This window comes from Spermophilus citellus (assembly GCF_964194105.1).
Source record: "Spermophilus citellus genome assembly, chromosome: 10".
Lineage (NCBI taxonomy): Eukaryota > Metazoa > Chordata > Mammalia > Rodentia > Sciuridae > Spermophilus > Spermophilus citellus.
This window is the reverse complement of record NC_138197.1, coordinates 88,935,023-88,958,090: the sequence shown is the minus strand read 5'-3', so window position 1 is coordinate 88,958,090 and position 23,068 is coordinate 88,935,023. Positions and strand designations below refer to the sequence as shown.

The 23,068-nt window shown below is 34.9% G+C and overlaps 1 protein-coding gene and 1 long non-coding RNA gene across 5 annotated transcripts in view; one reads left to right on the top strand and one right to left on the bottom strand.

Moving 5' to 3' along the window:
- LOC308658893 overlaps window positions 1-23,068 on the top strand; it is a 558,609-nt gene that overhangs the window by 99,893 nt on the left and 435,648 nt on the right. The window lies entirely within an intron of this gene.
- CPSF6 (cleavage and polyadenylation specific factor 6) overlaps window positions 17,093-23,068 on the bottom strand; it is a 33,129-nt gene continuing 27,153 nt past the window's right edge. For all 4 annotated transcript variants that reach the window (XM_081310639.1, XM_081310640.1, XM_081310641.1 and 1 more), the window contains one exon: window positions 17,093-21,844. The gene's annotated coding sequence lies outside the window, so the exon portion shown is untranslated. The remainder of the gene's footprint in view (window positions 21,845-23,068) is intronic.

The following is a 23,068-nucleotide window of genomic DNA, read 5'->3' as shown; positions in this document are numbered from 1 at the left end:
CTTCAAGAGCCAGATTCATGTCTCTTTTTTCCTTTCCTAGATCTGAATCCCCCAATTCCTCTGGCATCTTGCTTTCTGATGTTTTCAAAATGTTTTTAATGAGGCGAAGCCTAAACCATCTATTCTACCATTGCTGGAAACAGAACTCTCATTGTGGCAACCATTTGGAGACACTATTTCCCAGCACATAATGTGGCTTTCAATGTATATATATTTATACATTGTTGTTTCTTTGGTATTCAGATTTTGTTTGACATCCCATTTATCTATTTTTGTCCTTGTTACCTATGTTTTTGGTGTTTTATTCAAGAAGTCATGACCAAATCCAATGTCCTAGAGACCTTTCCCAAATTTTCCTCAAGGAGTTTTGTAATTCTAGGTCTTATGGCTGGGTTTTAGCCAGGCACGGTGGTGCACACCTGTAATTCTAGTTATTTGAGAGGCTGGGGTTAGGAGAAACCCAAGTTTGTGGCTTGGGTTAATAAATAGGGCTGGAAATGCAGCTCAGTGATAGAAAGCTTACCTACCATGCATGAGGCTCTGAGTTCCATCCCTATACTAGGAAAAAAAAATATTGCCAAATTCAATGTCTTGAAGCTTTTTCCACGTATTTTCTTTGAAGAGTTTTATAATTGTAGGTCTTATGATTAGGTCTTGTTTTAGTTACATTTCTATCACTATGACAAAATATCTGAGAAGACAACCTAAGAAAGATTTTTTTTTTTTTGGCTTACGCCTTCAGAAGTTTCAGTCCATGATAGTCTGGCTCCATTACAGTGGGCCAGTAAGGCAGAACATTAAGGTAGAAGGGTGTGGAAGAACAAGCTACTACCTTGTGGCTGTGGGGAGGAAGACAGGAAATGAGAGAAAGGGCCAAGGACAAGATATTGTCCCCAAGGACATATCCCCAAGAACCTACTCCCTTCAACTAGGTCCCACTTCCTGTTTTCAGAATCCCCCAATTGTCCACTCAGCTGTGATGGATTAATCCACTGATGAGGCTATCACCCTCATGATCCAATTACTTCCCAGAGCCCCACCTCTGAACATTACTGCATTGGGGATCAAGCCCTCAACCCACGAGCCTTTGGGGGACATTCCAAATCCAAATCATAACAGGTCTTTAATCCATTTTGAATTTTTCTATGTAGTGTAAGGTAAGGGTACAACTTATCCATGTATGTGGATATTCAGATTTCCCAACACCATTTATTAAAGACTGTTCTTTTCCCATTATGTGGTCTATGTACCCACCTTTGTTGAAGATCATTTGGTCATGTAAACAAGGGTTTGTTTCTGGCTCTTTTTGGTATTCTATTAGTCTGTGTGTCTTTATGCTAATATCACCCTGTTTTAATTACTATTGTTTTATCATATGACTTAAAATCAGGAAGTGTGAGGCCTTTGTCCTTTTTAAAGACTGTTTGGGTATTTGGGATCCTTTAAGATTCCATATGAATTTTAAGATTTTTTTTTCTGTTTCTGCAAAAAATGCATTGGGGTTTTTATGAAGATTACATTAAATCTTTAGATTGCTTTGAGTAGTGTTAAGAGTTTAACAATCTTCTGTTTGTTGAGCTGTGAGCATGGGATATCCTCCTTTTTATTTGTACATTTGATTTTTAAAAATTTTAATTTTTATCTTTGGTACTGGGAATTGAACTCAGGGGCACTTGCCACTGAGCCACATCCCCAGCCCTATTTTGTATTTTTAGAGACAGGGTCTCATTGAGTTGCTTAGCAGCTCAGTGTTGCTGAGGTTGGCTTTGAACCCTCGATCCTCCTGTCTCAGCCTCCCAAGCCACTGGGATTATGAGTGCCTGGCTCTTTTATTTTTTTTAATGTAGGTTTATTTACTTAAAAAAATTTTAATAGTCAATGGACTTTTCTTTATTTATATGAAGTAATGAGAGTCCAACCCAGTGCCTCACACAGCTAAGCAAACACCCTACCACTGTACTACAATTCCAGCCTTGTACCTTTGATTTCCTTTAGCAATGTTTTATAGTGTTCAAGTTTTTCACCTCCTAAGTATTTTAACCTTTTTGATGCAAAGGTTAATGGCTGTTCTCATAATTTCCCTTTCTGATTAGGCATTGTTAGTGGAAAGAAACACAACTGAGCCAGGCAGGTGGTGCATACCTTAATTCTAGTAACTCATGAGTCTGAGGCAGGAGGATTATAAGTTCAAGACAAGCTTTGGTAAATTAGTAGGACCCTCAGCAACTTAGTGAGACCCTGCCTTAAAAAAAAAAAAAAAAAAAGGACTGGAGATAGTAAAGTGTCCCTATGTTTAATCCTAGTACCAAAAAGAAAAAAAAAATAACTTTTGTGCATTGATGTAATATCCTGTGATTTTGTTAAAATTGCTTATTAGTTGTAATTTTTGTACAATCTTATGGTTTTCTAAATACAAGATCATACTGTATGCAAATAATTTTACTTCTTTTTCAATTTTGATGGCTTTTTTCTTTTTCTTGTCTAACTGCTCTAGCCAAAACTTCCCATGTTGATAGTGCTGAGAGTGTACATCCTTGTCTTGTTCCTGATCTTAGAAGATTTCATTCTTGCAACATTAAATGTTAGGTTGTCATATATGACCTTTACTATGTTGAGGTAAATTCCTCATATGCTCAATTGTTGCAAATATATCGTCAGTGATATTAGTCAATAATTTTTTTCTACTGTTGTCTTTTGCTTTGATATGAGGGCAGTGCTGACCTTACAGAATGAATTTGGGTTTCCTCCTTTTAAATTCTTTAGAAGAATCAAAGGAGGACAGTTGTAAATTCTTCAAATGTATACAATTCTCAGTGAAACTTCACGGTACTGGGCTTTTCTTGGTTGGAAGATTTTGATTACTACTTCAATCTCCTTACTATTTTTGTCTATTCAGATTCTTCTCCATGATTGCCTCTATAGGTGGTTTGTTTCTAGGAATTTATCCATTTCTTTCAGATTATTCAATTTATTGGCATATCTGTTCACAGTAGTCTCACAACCCTCTTAATTCTGTGATTGATATCTTTTGTAATGTCCTCTTTTTTCCAGTTTTTGTTGTCTTTTTTCTTAGTCTAGCTAAGAGTTTATCAATTTTGTTATTAGAAAAAAGAATTGGTTTCTCTTTTTTCTATTGTATTTCTATTTTGTTCATATCTCCTCTAATCTTGACTCCTTTTGTTGACTTTAGGTTTGTTCTTTTCTAGTGTGAGGTTAGGTTGTTGATTTCAAATCTCTTCTTTTTGAATGTAAGCATTTGCCACGGTAACAATCTTCTTAGTATTACTTTCATTGCATTCTGTAAGTTTGGTAATGTTGTGTATTTGTTTCCAGATATTTTCTAAATGCCCCCTGATATCTTTTTTGCCTCACTTGTGGGCATATCTAATGGTAATGACTTCTGTTTTTGTGCATCTGAGAAAGCCTTCATTTTTTATGACGTTTCGCTGGATATAGTGTTCTTGGTTAGCAGTTTTTCTCTTCCAGTTCTTTGACTATATTGTATCACTCCTGATCTGCAAGGTTTCTGATAATCTAATAGAAGTGTTCTTGTAAATAATGAGTTGCCTTTCTCTTGATACAAGATGCTCTCCTTTTTTTTTTAGTTTAATGATGATGTGTCTTGCTGTGGTCTCCTTAGATTTATCCTAGTTGTAGAGTTATTTGAACTATTTCTCTCAGATTTAAACCATTAGTTTTTCAAGATGTTTCTGTTTTTCCTTTTCCTTCTGGAACTCTCATATGTACATTGTTCTGCTTGATGGCATCCCATAAGCTCCTTTTTATCTTTTCTCTCCTCTGCCTTAATAGTTTCAAAAGTCCTGTCTTTGAGTTCACTCACTGGTTCTTTCTTCTACCTTGCTGTGGTTTGGATGAATGTCCATATGTTAAAGCCTTGGTATCAAGTGTGGTGCTATTGAGAGGTGGTAGAGTCTGTGAGAAATGAGGCCTTGGGGAGGTCCTTAGGCCACTGGGAGTGTATCCCTAAAGGGAATTATAGGATCCCAGTTGGTCTTCTCTGCTTCCTGGATCATGATGTAAACAGTTTGCTTTGACAGGCACTCCCTGCCATTGCCATTCAGCACCCTCAACAGAGGAATAAAGCAAAAGTGAATTTTCAATTCAGGTATTGTATTCTTCAGTTACAGAATTTGTTTGGTTCTTTTTTACAGTTTCTTTTTTTTTTAATTGCTAAGGCCCTTATTTATCGATATTCTTATTTATTTATTTATTTATCATTTTCCTGATTTTATTTAGTTGTCTGAGCTTTAAATCAGTAAGCATGATGTATGTTTGAATTCCTTGGCAAGTCACGGTTTCCATTTCTTTCAGGTTGGTTTCTAGAGATTTGTTTCTTTACATGTGCCATGTTTCTACTCTTTTGTATGACTTCTTAATTTTTTCTGGATTTCAGCATTGAAGAATGAGCCACCTCTTCCAGATATTGTGGTCTGGTTTTATACAGTGAAGACTTTCTTAGCCCAGTCTGGCTAGAGACCTTGGAAACATCTCAGGCCTTTTCTGAAAATGCATTCTCTCTTGGCTTGGGTATATCATTCTAATTGAAGAGGTTTTCTGGTCAACTCAGAAGCTCCTGGTGTCTGTGATAAAGTGGCCCCTCTGGTGCTAGGGTAATCATGATACTTGATCTCCACCTAGCATCTATGTGTGGTACTTCAAATTTCTTTTGTTCTCAGAAACTCCAACCTCACCCATCAGTGATTGGATTCAGGCACAACAGAACCAATCCCTCTGACAGAAGAACATTTGACATATGTTCTATACCTTTCTCTCCCCCAAGGAAAAGATGTTGAAGTTTTTCTAATTGTGCCATGCTGTGCAGGGAGAGGGGGTTGTGTTGGGATACTCTGGCAAGAGATACCACCCTTAAATTTCCTATCCTGGCCTCATAGAAGTTGATTTCAGCCTCACCTGTAGTACAAGAACCTTTAACTGGTTTCTGCATTTCTCCAGAGACATCTGGTTTGTACATCATTGTTAAATTCGTTTGTTTTGGGGAGGGCCTATGGTTTCCTGTTCTACAATCTTGCTGATGTCCTACAACAGTTTTTGAAAGACTATTTCTTCCTCCCCTCTCATTCCTTCTTGAATTCACTTGAATGATCTTTTTGTCCTTACCAGTCCACAGGTACTACTCAGCCATTAGTGAGTAGTACTAACCATCAAGCCAAAGCTTCATCTTAGTCAATCTCTCGGTATCAGGTAACACTACATTGCTCCCTCTGAGGTGAAACCTGGCTTCTGTGACACTGTCTTCCTCTCTCTCTACCATCTCATCTTTCTTTCCAGTCCCTTTTCCCCCCCTTTTCTTATCTCACAGGTTATCCCCTTTCAGTCAGTCTTTATTGAATCATTCTTAGTTTCCCTATTTAAATACAGGAGCATCCCATGATTCAGCCTTTCTTTTGTCCATCATCATTTTCTCAGTGATTTTATCTAGTCCCACTGCACAAATACCATATATACACCCATACTTCCCACAATTGGTCTCCAGGGCTGACACTGACCCTGAATTTCAGATATGTATATTCAGATGTCTAGATACTTCCATTTGATGGGTTAATAGTTTTCTCAAATTCAACATGAAACATTTTATTCCTACCCTCTCAAAAAGGCCCTCGTGGGCTGGGGTTGTGGATCACTGGTAGAGCACTCACCTAGCATGTGTGAGGCCCTGGGTTTGATGCTCAGCACCACATATAAATAAACATACTGTGACCAGCTACACCATTTCCCAGTCTTCTTGACCTCAGTTAAAGGCATTTCCATTTTTTTTGTCAGAAACATTGAAAATATTCTTGATTTCTTTCTTTTATAGCTGCTTGGCAACAAACGAAGTTGGCTTTATCTTTAAAATACTCAGCCAGATACAGTGGTGCATACCTGTAGTTCCAGCAACTTGGGAGGCTGAGGCAGGAAGATCAAAAGTTGGCCAACCTCGGTAACTTAAAAAGACTCTGACTCAAATTTAAAAAATAAAAAATAAAAGGGGCTGGGGATGTAGGTCAGTGGCACAGCATCCTTGGGTTCAATTCCTAGTACTGATAACACACACACACACAGAGAAAATCTTAACTGTGTTGTGTCTCCACTGTAGTTACCCTAATTTAAACCACTATAATGTTTTACCTATATTAATGCAAAATTATTCCCTGGAATGCCTATTTCAACCATCCCTTATGTTTCAAATAGCAACCGATAATAAAATGTTAGATTACATAACTTATTTGCACATACCTTTCCAAGTTTCCTTTCATACCATCATACCACACCACCATAAGGGCAGAAATTGTTTTGCACAGATGTTTTTACTATGGGGTACAAAGATATTAAGCATGGATACTGGTCCAAGATGGATAAAATTCCAAAGAAGTCTGATTCATGAGAGAAGATAATGGTTATTGCCTATTCAGATACATTACTTGTACTGATTTGTTATCCCATCTAAGACAATGAATACAAGCACTTTGTGTAGCATTATGTGTAGTCAATGTTTAAGATTGTTTACCTTGTTACGGACCTATAAATACCATCACTGGTAACTGCACTCTTCCCAACCTTCAGTCCAGTACCTGGGACACTGGTTGACCAGAAACTTCCTATACCCAGTGCTGTGTGTAGACTAATAAGGTCACTTTAAAAATATATATATATTTTATTAGTTGTCGGTGGACCTTTATTTATTTATATGTAGTGCTAAGAAACAAACCCAGTGCCTCACACATGCTAGGCAAGCACTCTACCACTGAGCCACAATCCCAGACCACTTCTAATAATTTCCTTATGCTTACCAAAAGAATGGAATTTTAAGGTTTTTCAAGTCATACATGTCTCTTTTATGTTGCGATTCTCTGATACAGCAGATTATTGCCCAGGCTGGCCTTGAACTTATGATCTTCCTGCCTCAGCCTCCCAAGTAGCTACAATTATAGGCATGCACCTTTGTACCCATTTGAAATACTTTTAATGATCATTTCCTAGGTATGATGGTAATGTAAATGGTTTAGAATCCAGGTAGATTTATAACTGTATCTACTATTTTTATTGTATCTATTGTAAAATACATCATACATGTGCATTAAAATGTATATTTACAGAGTAAAAAAATATGGGCATCAACATTGTGGCCAACAGCTAAACAAGGGGACATAAGGAGCCCCCAATGGAATCTCAATTGTATTCCTCTGCTTCCAGAACAATGCTGAATTATGTTAATAATTTCCTTGTATTTTATTTTCTATTATTTCCCCAACATAGGAATCTCTAATGTACAAGTCTCAATTTTGCCTGTTGTAAAATTTTACATAAGTGGAATACCATATTATCTCTTCAGTGATTTGCTTTCTTCCAGTCAACATAATTTAAAAACTCATTTATGTACCTAGAGTTGTTTTCAGGCTACACAGTATTTCACTTATGAATGTGCTACTAATCTACTGGCATATACATATGTATTTTGGGGAGTATGTGTGTGGGTACGGGAGATTAAATCTAGGGGCCTTATCAAGCTACAACTCCCTTTTAAAGACAGGGTCTATACTGCTGAGAGCCTTGCTGAGTTGCTGAGGCTGGCCTCAAATTTGTGAACACCTCAGCCTTGTGAGTTACTAGGTTAACAAGTGTGTTTGATGCCTGGCTAGGGGTGCATCTATTTTTCTTTTTTTGCTACTAGAAGTAAATGATCCTATTCACAATCTTGTAAATGTCTCCTAGCTTAAAGATCCAAGTAGGAAATACATGCATACTTACTCTACAAAGAAATACTAATTCGTGTTCCAAAGAGGTTGTACAAACTTACACTTCCTCCAGCAGTGCTAATGTACCATATACCAGCCAGTATTTAGAACAAGTCAAAAACTTTTTGCCAGTCTTGCAGGTGTAAAATGGCACCAGTGACTTTCATATGAATTTTCCAGATTACTAATAAACTTTTATTTCATTACTTATGGACGGTTTCTTCTGTGAAATGTTAGTTCTTATTGGTTGCTCACTTTTATACCAGTTCTCTTTTTCTTATAGATTTGTAATTTATTTATTATTGATACTAGTTCTTTGTTGGTTATATGCATTTCAAGTATCTTCTCAGTTTGGGACTTCTCTTTTTACTTTCAATGATTGTTAGTTCTTAATGTATTCAAACCTACCTTCATTTACATAGCTTCTATTGTCTCCTTATGTTCCCTGATCTGTCTATTCACACACAAAATCTGTACTACCTTACTCATTACAGGTCATTGGTATCCATTAGGAAAGTTTTATCCCATCTCATTCTTATTTGCCTCTGAACCTCCATAAGATATAGAACCAGATTGCCACATCAATAACAAAAACACCATCTTTTGGGATTTTAACTCTATTTGAGGTGATGCTATGGGTCAACTTGGAACTGTCATACGTACATTGCTAATTCTTCCTGTTAATTAATGTCCACTAATTTGGATCTATGTTAATATCTTTGATAAAGGTTCAAGATTTTCTACAATGAGAAATTTATTTATTTATTTTTGTGCCTGGGATTGAAGTTCGGTGCTTAGCACTGGCCTACATTCCCAGCCCTTGCTTAAGGCCTAAGTTGTTGAGGCTGGCTTTGAAACAGCAATCCTCCTAGCTCAGCCTCCCGAGTTACTGGGACTACAGGTATGTAACACCATGCCCAACAATTTTTTAAATTTAACACTAGAAATATCAAGCTTCTAAATTGATTTTGCATTCACCGAGTTTGCTCAACTTTTAATTCTAATTTATCAGTAGATTCTTTCACATGGTATCTTCACACATTATCTGCAGGATGACTACTAAGAAATTTAGTCCTGCTGTTACATTCTATAGATGGCTACTCTAACTCCAAGATAAAAAGGACCACTGCTTTACTACTATAACTTTGTTACCTTACTGGTATGATAAAGAACTCCAATGGGACTGTTTTGATGCTTATATAAAATTGCAAATGGGAAAGTGACCTATACTTTTTAATTCCTTTCTTTCAGACAGCCAATTGTTTTATGTGCTCAAGGTATTTTGCTTGATGCAATAATTTTGAGTATTTATTGGGTGGAAACCATTTTATGCCCTGGATCCCAGAAGACAGAAAGCATGTTGCTTGGCTTTGTATCCCTCTTCTGAATCCTACATGCACAGAATGGACACCTAAATGCTATTCACTTAGCGTTAAAACCAAAATCAGTGCTGGGTGTGGTGGCACACGGCTGTAATTCCAAAGACTTGGGAAGCTGAGGAAGGAGGACAAATGTGAGGTGCTAAGCAACTCAGTAAGACCCCATCTCAAGTACAAAACAGGGCTGGGTGGGGGTGGGGGGTTTGGGGTTGTGGCTCAGTGGTACAGTGCCTGCCTAGCACATGTAAAACTAATTCCAGTCTAAAGCACCTACTATAAGACTACGATTTAGGGGGTTGGGGTTGTGGCTCAGCGGCAGGGCACTCACCTAGCACGTGCAAGGCCCTGGGTTCAATCCTCAGCACACATAAAAATAAATAAAATAAAGATTTTTTTAAAAAAAAAATACAATTCAGCAAGTCGGGACACTAAAAATTCCTTTTAAAAAACGTTAAACATGTTCTCTAAGCAATGACCTATGTATTTAAGTATAGACTACTTTCCTTTTAAATGACTCATTATATGCATCTTAACAAATTTAGAAATACTTTCAATATAAGGATGAATACAAAAAAGGATTGTGGGGCTGGGGATATAGCTCATTTGCTAGAGTGCTTGCCTCGAATGCACAAGGCCCTGGGTTCATTCCCCAGCACCAACACATAAAATGGATTGTGATTAGCTGACTTCACCACAGCAGACAGCATATTATCATACTCACCAAGATTTGAGTGTATTGCTTTTGTGTAATGGGGATTCTGGATTAGAAAACAACCTTTCAGATCTTTCTTGGTTCTTTCAGTTTTTGAGTTACCTTTTATTGGTTGTATAACTTGGGTCCTGAATGCATTCACTGAACTATTTCCTATTATAAAATGGAAATACCAAACTGAGACTTACTTTCATTTTTTTAACACCAACTTACCACTAGATGACAGCATAGCACGAATATTTAAAAACTGGGGCAGGCATATTGCTCAGTGGTAAAGTAGTTGCCTCTCATGTGCAAGGACCTGGGTTCAATTCCCAGCAGCACAAACAAACCACTATAAAAAGCACAAAATATGTAAAACTAATATCAGTTTTAATCTCCAAAACTGACATTTAAAAAAATTACTCTAAGAAATTCAGAGAAACGGGTATTTTTACCTACAGCTATGGTAAAGGTAGGGCAATTCAATGTGTCACAAACCTCAAGTGTTCACATTTTGAATGAAGCAGTCCGTAAGAAATTAATTTTTGGAAAAAAGATCTGCACTAATATTTCTTAAAATTACATCCATTGCAGTACCCTTTATCCTACCAAAAATTTAGTGAAATAATTTGAATACCTAAAGACAAAAACTAGTTAAATTAGTCAAAATATCATGTTTTAGACAAAAGTCTAAAAACTCAACTGGCCAACCTTTCATGTGCATACAAATCACCTGGTCATATTCAATTGCAAATTCTGATACCAGTTCCAAGGTCAGAACTGATACCTATGTTTCTGGTTTGTAGACCAAACTTTTAGTGCCAAGTTTTTTGGACCATTTAATAAAAAAATGTTGCTATTTAAGAGTCCTCAAGTCCCCCACACAAGCTACCCATACATTCTCTTTATAAAATGGACATTCATGCAGCATTGGAATCCAACATAATCCTACCAATTGAGCTAAAATAAATAGAATAAAATAAATATTAAATAGAGTAGGCTGCATCTGTTTCTAAACTATGTCAATAGTATACCTGTGGTCTCATAAAGCAATATATATAATATATAAACCAACAGAACATGAATGCAAAGAGAATTGGTTCCATGAGAACAAAGTTAAATACTTTGGAAAGACTCAATTATGAGTCACTGGGCTGGGGATGTGGCTCAAGCGGTAGCACGCTTGCCTGGCATGCGTGCAGCCCAGGTTCGATCCTCAGCACCACATACAAACAAAGATGTTGTGTCCACTGAAAACTAAAAAATAAATATTAAAAAATTCTCTCTCAAAAAAAGTCACTGAACACTACTGTTGACAATGAGATATCATTTCACACCAATTAAGATAGTTATTATAAAACAAAACAACAACAATAACAAAAAGGGAGGTGAGGATATTGGAGAAACAGACATCTTCATGCACCTCTGATCAAAATGTAAAATGGTACAACTGCTAGTTTAAAAAAGTTTCATGATTCCTTCAAGTTTCTTATAATTATATCCATTGCAGGACCCAGAAAACACAGACACACCATTATGATTCAGCAATTCCCCTCCTAAGTATATGCCCAGAAGGATCAAGAATGGACTTTAAAATGTAGTTATACATCCAGGTTGACACCAGCATTACTCAGAACAGCCGGAAGATGGAATCAACCCAAATGCTTATTGATAAAGTGGTATATACAATAAGATATTATTCAGCCATAAAAGGGATTAAATTCTATATTTACATACTACAACAAGAACTTTGAAAACTTTATGCAAAGTCAAATAGGCCAGACACCAAAAGATAATTACTATATGGTTGCATTTATGAGACACCTAGAGTAAGTAAGCTGAGGAGAAGTATAATCTAGGTTGCCAGGGCTGGGGCTACAGTAGAAATGGGTAGTTACTTCTGGAAAATGGGGGGGGGTGTGATGGTTATACATCATTATGAATAAGCTTGGTACCATTGAATTGTACACTTAAAACAGTTAAAAACTTGCAAAGCATGGTAGTACATACCTATAATCCCAGCTACTTGAGAAGCTCAGGCAGGAAGATCAGAAATTAGAGGCCGACCTGGGCAACTTAGTGAGACCTAAAGCTAAAATGTGATATATTTTTTTAAATTTTTTTATTAGCTGTTTGAAATTTTTAAGTGGTGATGAGAATCAAACCCAGTGCCTCACACATGCTAGGCAAGCGCTCTATCACTGAGCCACAATCCCAGCACCAAATGTGATATATTTTTTACAACTTAAAAAAATGAGGTGGCTAACTAAGGGTGTGGCTCAGTTGTACAGTGCTTGCCTAGCATGTGCCCTGGGTTTGATTTCCAGCAACACCAAACAAAACCCCAAACTAACAGCTCTTAAAACTGCAGTAAGTTTAAGCTAACAAAATACGGTACAACTAAAAGGGCATTCATTCTTTTGAAATATTTGCTGAGTATTTATGTCACACACCGATAGACACTGTAATTTTACAAGATCCTTGCTTTCATGAGATTTATATTCAAACGGACAAAACCCAAGATATGGTCAGAAAAGTGAATAAAGCAGAAAAAAGGGAAGACTAAGTAGGTTCTATATTTCAATAGAAAGGTGAAAATAAATCTCATTTAGATACTTGTCACATGCAGATATCCACAACATTGCAGGTAGGTGAAATAATGTCTCCTTCAAAGGCTTTGAGGGAGGAGTATGCCTGGCTTGTTTAAAAAAAAAAAAAAAAAGTCACAGTGGCTGGGATGAACTGAGTACAGAAGAACTTGATAGGGATTTTACTCTGAAATGGGGAAAGCTGATTAAAGCAGATTAAAAAAGTCTTGACAACTATTCTGAGAACAGATTGTATATGGTGGCAAAGGCAGAAAACAGTGGGGATAGTATTAAGTGATGGCATGTCCAAGACTTCTATGTGAGATGTGAGGAATCAAGAGCAACCTTCAGTTTTGAGCCTAAGCCACTGAAATGAAGGTACTGATGTTAGCTATAGGAGAAGGCACTGGGCTAAGGGGGTGAGAGGGTAAAAGATTTAAGAATTTAGGGGCTGGGGATGTGGCTCAAGCGGTAGCGGGCTTGCCTGGTATGCGCGGGGAGCTGGGCTTGATCCTCAACAACATATAATAAAGATGTTGTGTCCACTGAAAACTAAAAAATGAATATTAAAAAATTCTCTCTTTAAAAAAAAAATTCAGCCTTGGCATTTAAAATGCTAGTTTGGAAGAAACATCTGAATTGGAAAATATATATGTGGAAACTGACATTAAGACTTAACTGAATAAGAACACCAAAGAGTGCCCCAAAATTTTTAAAAAATATCAGGGAGAAGAAACAACAAAGCATATCAAAGGTGTAAGAAATGAATTTCAACTTGCACTTATGACTCCTTGCTTTAACTGTCCCCACTAACTGATGAAGCACCAGACTGGCTGAGTTTGATAAGAGGGCATGTTCTCCGTCCTTTGTATGTAAACAGGGGAAATAACTCTTAGAAGCCAACTTTAGGTAATAAAAGAGGTTAGACCATTCATGCTCCTCTTCCTTTTAGTGTCCACTCAAGTATTTAGATCATTTATTGAAAACAATGTAAAATGGGTCGCTATGGAACTTTGTAGATAGGCAATCTCCTTGTGTGCAAATACATATATTCATAAATTATTTGAGCTCATTCACTTGGAGTAGAATGGCTGCCAGAATTCCTGGATCAATTTTTGAGTTGTATATAAATGATTTCAAAGACTGGTGTTCATAATGAATAAACTAAGATATGCTATTAATTCTGAAAAGCTAGTCAGAAATAGCTTTTTATTGTTCCAGTTTGTGCAAATTGCTTGCTAATTCTTAGGATGAAAGATGCTTTACTAAAGTGATATACAGGGCCCAAGTTTCTATACTACACTGGGATGATATTCAGCGTTTACGTATAGGTCCCAAATTCCCCATAAGTGTTAGTTATACCTGTCTACCTTATATTTTTAATAGATAGCTATATTATATAGGTAGAATCTGTACAAGTATTTATATCAGACTTTCTTTTTTTAAAAATAACAAAAAAGGTACCATTAAGTTTCTAAGGTCTTGTATACATGTAAGCATCTAACAGCACCTTACAGAGCAGGTGTTCAAGATATGTAAAAACAAACATTTATAAGAAATATATTCCCAAGTGTGTACAGTTTCAGGATGAACAATGTTTAACTGGAAAACTGACATCATAAAATTATTCTAATCTCTACTCACCCATTCTTGCCAGTCCCTCGGAGCTGCCTTTGTAAAAGTAGAACATTATCTTACCTATTTTAGTAGTCAAACTAGTGAGTTAGCAAGTACAAAATCAATTTTTAAGAAATGCGGAATGGCAATTTGACCCAAAAGGGGAGGGCAGGTGATTCTATTTTGTAGATGGGTTGACAATCACTAAATTGTAATATTAGTAAGATAATTATTACTTTCCTCATCCCACAGGTTTATTCACCCTTATGGCTATTATAACTACAATATAATCTTACAGCTATTATAACTTCTTTCGTGGAAAAAAATGTTACTAACTGGACTGCTACCACAAAAATGGAGTGTTCAATCTTAGAAGACTCACTGAGTCCCCAAATCCTACCTCTTCCAAACTTAAGCCATACTCACATAACAATGTTTTCAATTTCTATTTCAAATCACCAGATATAAACATTTTTAAAGTTTCTACCACCTACTACAAGCCTACAACCTTCCATATTTTGTATCCTTTTCCAAGGGAAGTTCTTCTTTGTTCCCAAAGCTACTTTTGACACTATTTGTTTTGATGCTAATGTTTTTGGTATCATTCAGTTTGATTCACACACCAAACACGAACTCCTCATGATTCCCCTTTACAGACTCATCCCATATTGGGATGTTTTCTTCTCTATTTTAACTCCCTTATTTCAGGCTACAAAATTAAGGCTTTAACCTATACTTTCTTCTCAATTCCAGGATCTTATGGCTATTAATGACTATTTCTTGGAATGCAAATGTACAAAATTCATACCACTGCCCAATGTTTTTCTGGTGTCCCCCCCCCCAGTGAATGGCACACTATTATAAAGCTCCAAGTCATCATCTTACCTTCTCATAGCCTAATTTTCACAGCATCCTGTTGATTTTGCCTCCTAGGTCTTTCAACCAACTTTTTTCTCCTGTTTTTATTCCACCTCCAGGTAGCTAGACTCTTGTAAAAGTTTCATTAGACTACCTTATTTACTTCCTTCCCAATTTAATCTGCAACTAATCTACTTGAAATGCTTTACTCACTTCCAAGGATTCCACAGCATTCTTAGGACAGTCTTTAATGTGACTTACAAGCAGTAGGCCTTGCCTGTTGCTGAGTTTCCACTCAGGCTATGTTCTTCACCACCTGCTTCATCCAACTGGCATTCTTTCAATTCCTACTAATAGCATACTCCTGCCAAAAGGTCTTTTTCCAAATCCCTTTTTTTTGCCTAGAAAGGTAGCTTCCTTCCTTTTCTCCAAGTCTTAATTCAGATCTACATTAAGATAATAAATTCTATCTACTGAAATTCTCTTGTAAGTGGGGTATGGACTTTTGAAAAGAATGTAAAAATAAAATAAAATAAAAGTATGATGGTGCCTGCCTGTCAATCCTAGCAAACCAGGAGGCTGAGGCAGGGGAGTCCCAAGTTTGAGGCTAGCCTGGGCAACTTAGCAAGACCCTGTCTCAAAATGAAAATGGCTGGAAATGTAGATTACTTGGTAGAATGCCCCTGTGTGGAGGACAGGAATGTATATATCTTATCTAGCATTGACAACAGCTGATCAGAACTGATGTGCCATTTAAAAACCCAAGAACTCTGTTAATGAAATATAAAAGGGAGATAAAGACCCAGGATAGCAATGGAAAACACTTACTATTAACAATTCTTGTTTCATGTATTTGTTGAGAAACAAAACTAGGAAGACTGGGGACACTATCAATCCTCTATTTAAAAAAAAATCTCCTTGTAAAACTTAAAAAGAAGAATAATAATTTTTTAGTATCTCCTTATTATACTGTATCAGGCCTTGACTGACTCCTGGAGTGTCGGGTGGCATTTGATCAAAATTGCTCTCAGCCATCTTTTATTGTGGTTAAATGTTCCCTGCCTCTGTAGGCTACAGACAAAATCTCAATTTAATCCAAGTGGGATTAATGAACACCATCTTCTTTAAAATGTAAACGTATAATAACAACATAGAAAACAATCAGGGGGAGAAAAAAGTAACAGAACCTAACAAAACCTGACCCACAACTTTAATGTAAGCACTGAAAGAGACTCCACTAATGGTAACTTCCTTTCTCAAATGATAATTTTGATTGCTCAGAACTAATCTTCAACATACTCTAAAGCCTGCAGGTGACTCATCTGGACCCTGATTCAACTCCCCCCCACCTCCACCCCGCACGTATTCTTTCTCTCATTGAAATAACAAATATGTCACTGTTTAAAAGCATTTTTAAGGGGCTGGGATTGTGGCTCAGTGGTAGAGCTCTCGCCTCACACGGGCGAGACCCGGGTTCGATCCTCAGCACCACATAAAAATAAAGATGTTGTGTCCACTGAAAACTAAAATAAATAAATAATAAATATGAAAGCATTTTTAGTTAATTTAATAATCCCCTAAAACTGGGCAAATCTGAATCTTAGATTTACAAATAAAAAAGTTTACAGACTTTCTGAATTCCTTCATCTTAATTCTAACCAGATACCATCTACTTGAAAGAGCATCAAAATGCCAGCAAAGAATTTAAAAAGTCTCCAAGGCTGCCTTAAAGACAAAATGTAAAGTCCAATTATATTATCCTTCATATTACCCAACAGTACTCAAAACTACACACAATGATAGCTAGATATGGTGGTACACACCTGATTCCAGAGGCTGAAGCAGGAGGATCACAAGGTAGAGGATAGTCAGTGAGAATCCTTGTCTCAAAGTAAAAATAAGGGAGAAGGAATGGGGATGTAGCTTAGGGTTAAAGCACCCCTGGGTTCCATCCCTGGTACCAAAACCAAACCAAAACAAACAGAAATACTCCATACACAATGTTTAACAAATTATAAATCAAACAGGACAAACTGCAAGTATTATCAAAATTTTGTTTTATTTTCAATACAAGATAAATACCATGCTTGTTACTAGTGCAGTTTAAGGCCAACAATGGCCATATAGCAAACTGCTGAACAGTCACCTAAATGCTAAAGAAAAGAAAAGACAAAAATAAACATTAAACACAAAATTGCAATTACAAACATTTTAATAAAATGTGAAAAAGCTTTTTAATAGAAGCTAATATGGAAGTGTAGTTCTCATGGACATCAAAAAGATGTCTATTTGATCAAAAATCACCTTACCTTTTGCACAGATATCTTACTGTGAAGTCACCATAGTCAATAGCTAAAATTTTAAGACTTTCTTTGGCCTTCTGATATTAGACAAATTATTTACAAACTGTGATTCAGTAATCCACGGATACTGGTAATATGATACAATTTTTTTTTTTTTTGTCTGTTTGTTTAAGGACTTTCCATTAAAAATTGTAAAACAACTTTGTAAGGCTGTACCGGGCTGTAAACTACTTTGCTAATACACCATGGGATGCAGAGGAAGAAGGAATAATAGACCTTTTTTTTAAGGCTAAAGTCATCAATATTATAGATGCATTCCTTAGAATACATTATGATTTACCTCAAAGGATCATTTCCCATTAAATACCACCTGAGTACTACATTTTCAAAGTAAAAAAATAAACAAACATGAATTTACCATTATATTTTGAAATAATTTAACTTACAGAATGCTGAGAAGTGTTACGCAGTAACAGTGTGACAAAAAACACACCTTCAAAATGAAATTTTTTTTTAACTAAATGCAGGGTCTGTCCAATTATGAAGTTAATGTAAAACATTTACACCCATGGTGGAGTTTTAGGATACTCCCACATGAAAAACTGGTAGTGTTCACTATCCACAAATACCATATCAAGATTTGTTATGACTTCAATTAAATTTTACCTAATATTTTTAAAGCCTCCCATACAATGTTAATTAATGCAGCAGGAAATCTTTAAACATTGAAATCTATCTGTAGGTAACCAAGTGTTTATTTATACATCCCATACAAAAATCATATACCTATATACTCAGATAGTGAATGCCAACAACCTGAAATTTTAAAGAAACATTGGTTAAGACAAATCTAAATCAATCTGACAATACAATTGCCTGAATATTTTGAATATTCATAAAAATTCATATTGCTTCTTTCTAATGCCAAGAAAGAAGATTATAAGAACTTCCTCCCAGAAGCCTAGACATTTTAACACATTTTCCATTTCAACTTAAGACGAAACTTTAATCCTGAATCTTGATTTCTCTAAATAAAACATCTCATATTATAATACAAAGAATGCCATATGTAAGGCCACATCTTAATAAATTTATAATTTTTGGTTGAATATATATTTAAAAACTAGTCTAAGGCTTCTAAGAGTTAAGTTGCTAAAAAATAAGTACAACAATGTTTAAACTGAAGGTTAATGTTAAAAAAACAAACAAAAAAAACAAACAAAAAACCACCACACACGCACACACACTTTAAGAACAGAAAAATAGAACGCTTTGCTACAAAAATCCCACTTATATATTACCACAAAAAATGACTAATATGTACAATGGATAAGCGTGCATTTAAGTACATACAACAAGGGAAAACATTTACAGACTATGGGATGCAAATGAACTTAATGAATAAAATTTAAAAAACAATTACCCATAAAACAGTGAGAATCTCAATACTATATTCTCAATAAAGAATTAGAACATAAACTTCCTCTTAAAATAAATTAAGCTGAAGCTTGAAACACAAAATCGGAGCCACCTTGTAAGATACAGAAAATGCAATGACCATTTAGAAAACCAAAATGTTGAGCACTCCAACAGAAAAGTTTTATAGTAGCATGTCATTATATAAAACAGTGTGTAGTTAGGTTATTGGCACATTTAAATACATTAAGGGAAAGATAAAGTCTTTACCCTTTCAACAATTTTCCCCTTCACTATAAAATATTATACAACATTCATTAAAACCTCCATGTTTATTTTTATAATTGACCTTAAACTAGTAAAAAAGTAAAGCAACATTCTCCATAGGAGAATCAAATGAAAATAATACCTTAAGCTACAAGTAATTTGTGAACTTCAAATTGTATTTAACTGCTTAAGAATATTCCGGTAAAGGGGTCATTAAATTGGTTAACCTATGATCAACAGCCATGGCAAGTTATTTCAAATCTTAATAAAACAAAATAAAATACATGTAGATTCACATTAGAATATCCTTTCCACAACCTATTTCCTTTAACCAAAAGCAAACACATTCAATTAAAAGTGCTGCTTCAGAATCAACACCATTCAGATGCTGTTATCACTCGTCCATAATTTTACCACTAGCTGAAAAGGAATGTGACTGCATAGCATAAACAAATGCTATGGCTCAAAATTCAACTCAAGTTTTGTTTTCATGTCCACTAGTTATTAGAAATTAAGAAAAAAAAAAAAGGTCTCTGAGACACTCACTTTTTTTTTTTTTTGGCGTCTTTGTAAAGATTTCTCTCTTTGGATTGTTTTTAACATTAAAAAAAAAGCTTTCAAATAACATCAATTCATAAACAACAGAAGGGGTATGACAAATAAAACAAGGTTTGCAATTTTTAGCTTTACTGCTATACATTCATATGTTACCAGGTGGAGAAAGACTTTGCAAAACTACTTGGTCAAACCAAAAGTCCTCCTGACAACACTTAAAACAATAGACTAGATAGAAGCAAACAAATCTAGTACACTCACACTGTCTGCAACAAAAGTCATGTAATGAAGTAAGCCAACCAGGGAGAAGAATAATATAGAAGGAACAATTAAAAGGTTCCACTGATAAAAAAAATGAAAAGGTAGATGAAGGATTAAATTAGTACAAAACTTCCAGTTTCACTTCAAGTAGAGATTTTTGTGATTTCATTTTTAAACTGTTCATAGAAAATTTTATTCTCATGGACATTTTACTTACCTTTTAATCTTACTATAAACTAATTTCCCTTGTAATATATGTAAGTCCAAACTTCTTCACATTAGGGCATTGTAATTAAAATATAAAAAAGCTTAAGAAATGACAAAAACTTACAACACCTATACATAAAACAAGAAAACAGATTTTGATACAACTTTCAAATAATGTTAAAAAGGCAACTGCATTTTCAACAAGATAAAATACTTTAAAAATCATTTTTGAGAGCAAACAGTTCTGGTAAACACCAATGATCCCTTACACAAATACTCCACTCACAAAATATAAAACTAGTAATAATATAATTTTAAACAGCTAATTTTGTGAGTAGTTTGAAAGCAGACAAGACAAAACTGAAGAAAGGCAATGCAAATTTCTAGAGGGCTTGTATGGTTGCACATTAGGTAATAGCTATGGTACCAAAATATGTTTAAGCATTGTCCTAAAATTTGGCCATACTTTAAAAACCAATGTGTACTATCCAAAGGTCTCTCAAAGATTATCAGATCTTAAAAATATATTAAAAAAAAAAAACAACAAATTAGCCTGTTTAAGAATTTTAACTCAAATTTCTGAAATAGTGATTCAGAATTATCTTTCCATAAAAATATCCAGTTGATGATCTGGTCTCTGCTAATTTTATAATTAAGAACATGTGTAAGCCAGATGCTTTTCATGTAGGCCTTCATGTAAGGCAGGTTTTTTTGGGGGGGGGAGGGAAATCTTTGATTAACTCTAGCATGAAATCAACAGGCTGCACAAAAATATATATAATTTCTCAACTGTAGAGACAGGTACATCTATAATCTCCCATTACACTGGAGAAAACAACCCTATGTTAATACAACTTCACATCCTTCAGAAACTGGTACCAACTGGAAAATAAAACCAAGGCTCTTCCTACGTTTATCTGCTGCATGACTGTATTTACACTGCCTATGGCTTCAAAGTTAAACCATAAGCATCATCAATAAAAATCAGTAAATCACTATAGCATCAAATCAGAATTCAAAATCTCACTTCAATGCTATCAGTTCACAATTAAGTGTTTCAGTACACCTGTGTTGTAATTAAACTGCACTACTGTAGCAAATATGTGTGAGACTTTTCTAAAATGTTAAAACCTCAACATTCTTTGACCCCTAGTGCATCGATGGGATTTGCTGTGTCTGTCAAATTTCAGTTTTTACAAGTTTACATACCATTCAGCAAAGTCACAAGCTAACTAGGTAAAAACAGCTAGAAAAGCAGAATATAGAAATATTAAATATCCATGTAATCACCTATTCTAATATCAAAATCAAGGGCAAGAGACACTTAATTAGTTATGTTTAATTCACTGAACGCAAGATTAGATTGATGCATATCCAAAACCGCTATTGCAATGCTTTTTTTTTAAAGGACAGTAAAAATGTTGTCATAGTAACATTATCTTTAGATATTGCTGAACACAAGACTTTCCCTGAGGTGTAAACATCAAATAACTTGAACAGCTTTACACATCAGCCCCATTAAACAGTTTATTACAACACTACATCTATTGTAATCAAAGTGGTGCTGTTTACAGACATTATCATATGAACATTTTTAACAAGAACAAACTACTATAAAAACAAGCATATACTTGACTTTTTTTTCCAATTGCTTGCACATTATAATGGCCAAATGTATATAACCAGTAATAAAGTTGCAAAAGCTATTAACTTTTTAAATCACACAGGTTTCCTTCAAATAAAACAGTTAAGCAACATAAAAAATAAAAGTAGAGCTACTGGTTACCATTTATGCAGATTTGCTTTATTCAGATCTATTCCTGTTCAGTTTATCCATGAATCCTTACAGGTTCAGTTCAATCACAAGAAGCAAACTGCTGGACAAGCGTCATTTTCCCCCATGAAGACTGTTTTGTCTTGGAAGTTGTTCCTCTTCCTTCAGCTGTAATGTGTCAAAATTTGTGATGTAGATTTTGCTATTCCCCATCATACACAGAAAAACGCTGGCTTAACTATACATACACAAGTCGTGCATCTACTTCACTGTTATGTATTCTAGCACAAAATAAGAATTAAATGAAACAGTAGCTGCCTGTGTGGTGGAGAAATGCTCCCAATTTATTTGATAATTAAAAAATGAGACATTAATTACATTCTTCTTAGATATTATTGCCTTTGAAATTTAATGACTAAGACAAATTAAAATATAGCAGCTAATGTTTCTATGATGATGGAAAACAGTCATAAGTCATTTTCTAAAATATGTATACTACAAAAATAAATGGAAAAATGTTTGGATGATTTTAATGTAGATTTCATTCACCCACATATCAATTCTATATTAATTCATTTAACAATGCTAAACTGGATATAAAATGCAATAAATTTTACAAATCAACTATTTGACAGCATACAGGAACTTCTGTAATTGTTATAAATCAAATGGTGTTCCATGTTACAAAATTTATAAAGAGTTCAATATGGACATTAAATAAATATGACATCCACATACAAATCTTTTAGACATAATACAAACTTGACACATTTACTTTACTTTCACTCTATTCCACCTATTTCGAAATACCTAATATAGAAGCATAAACTAACCCAAAACAAGCTAAATAGGAATCGGAATCTACAATGATAAACTTCATTGTAAACCCACATAAAGAAAAAAAAAACAATAAAATTGATAAACCAAAGTCTCAAGAATACATATGTAAGCAAAGTGCATGTAGAGTTCACAAAAGAAACATTCATTTAATTCCCAGAAACAACGAAGTTTTTAAGTGATTTAAAAGCATCCAAAGGGCACAATGTTCAGTACTAAGTAATTTTAAAATACTTTTGCTCTACAATTAATTTCTGTCACAACTATAAATTTATCTTTATGTCTTTATCTTTTATGTTCTTTCTCCCCCTAACTAGGAAGTATCTTAAGAACATCAACACACATATGTATGTATTCATACTGCCCAGCAATAACAACTTATTTTAAAACTAAAAGGAAAAACCAGATGTTATATAACTGTGGTCTTTTTCTCCTAAATAGTGTCTATATGCCTATATTTTTTTAGATACACGTAAGTCATTTCCAATGTTACCATTTTAATGTTCCTTCATCTTATGCTGATGAAGCTTATTTAGTGGAATTATTTCATAGAAA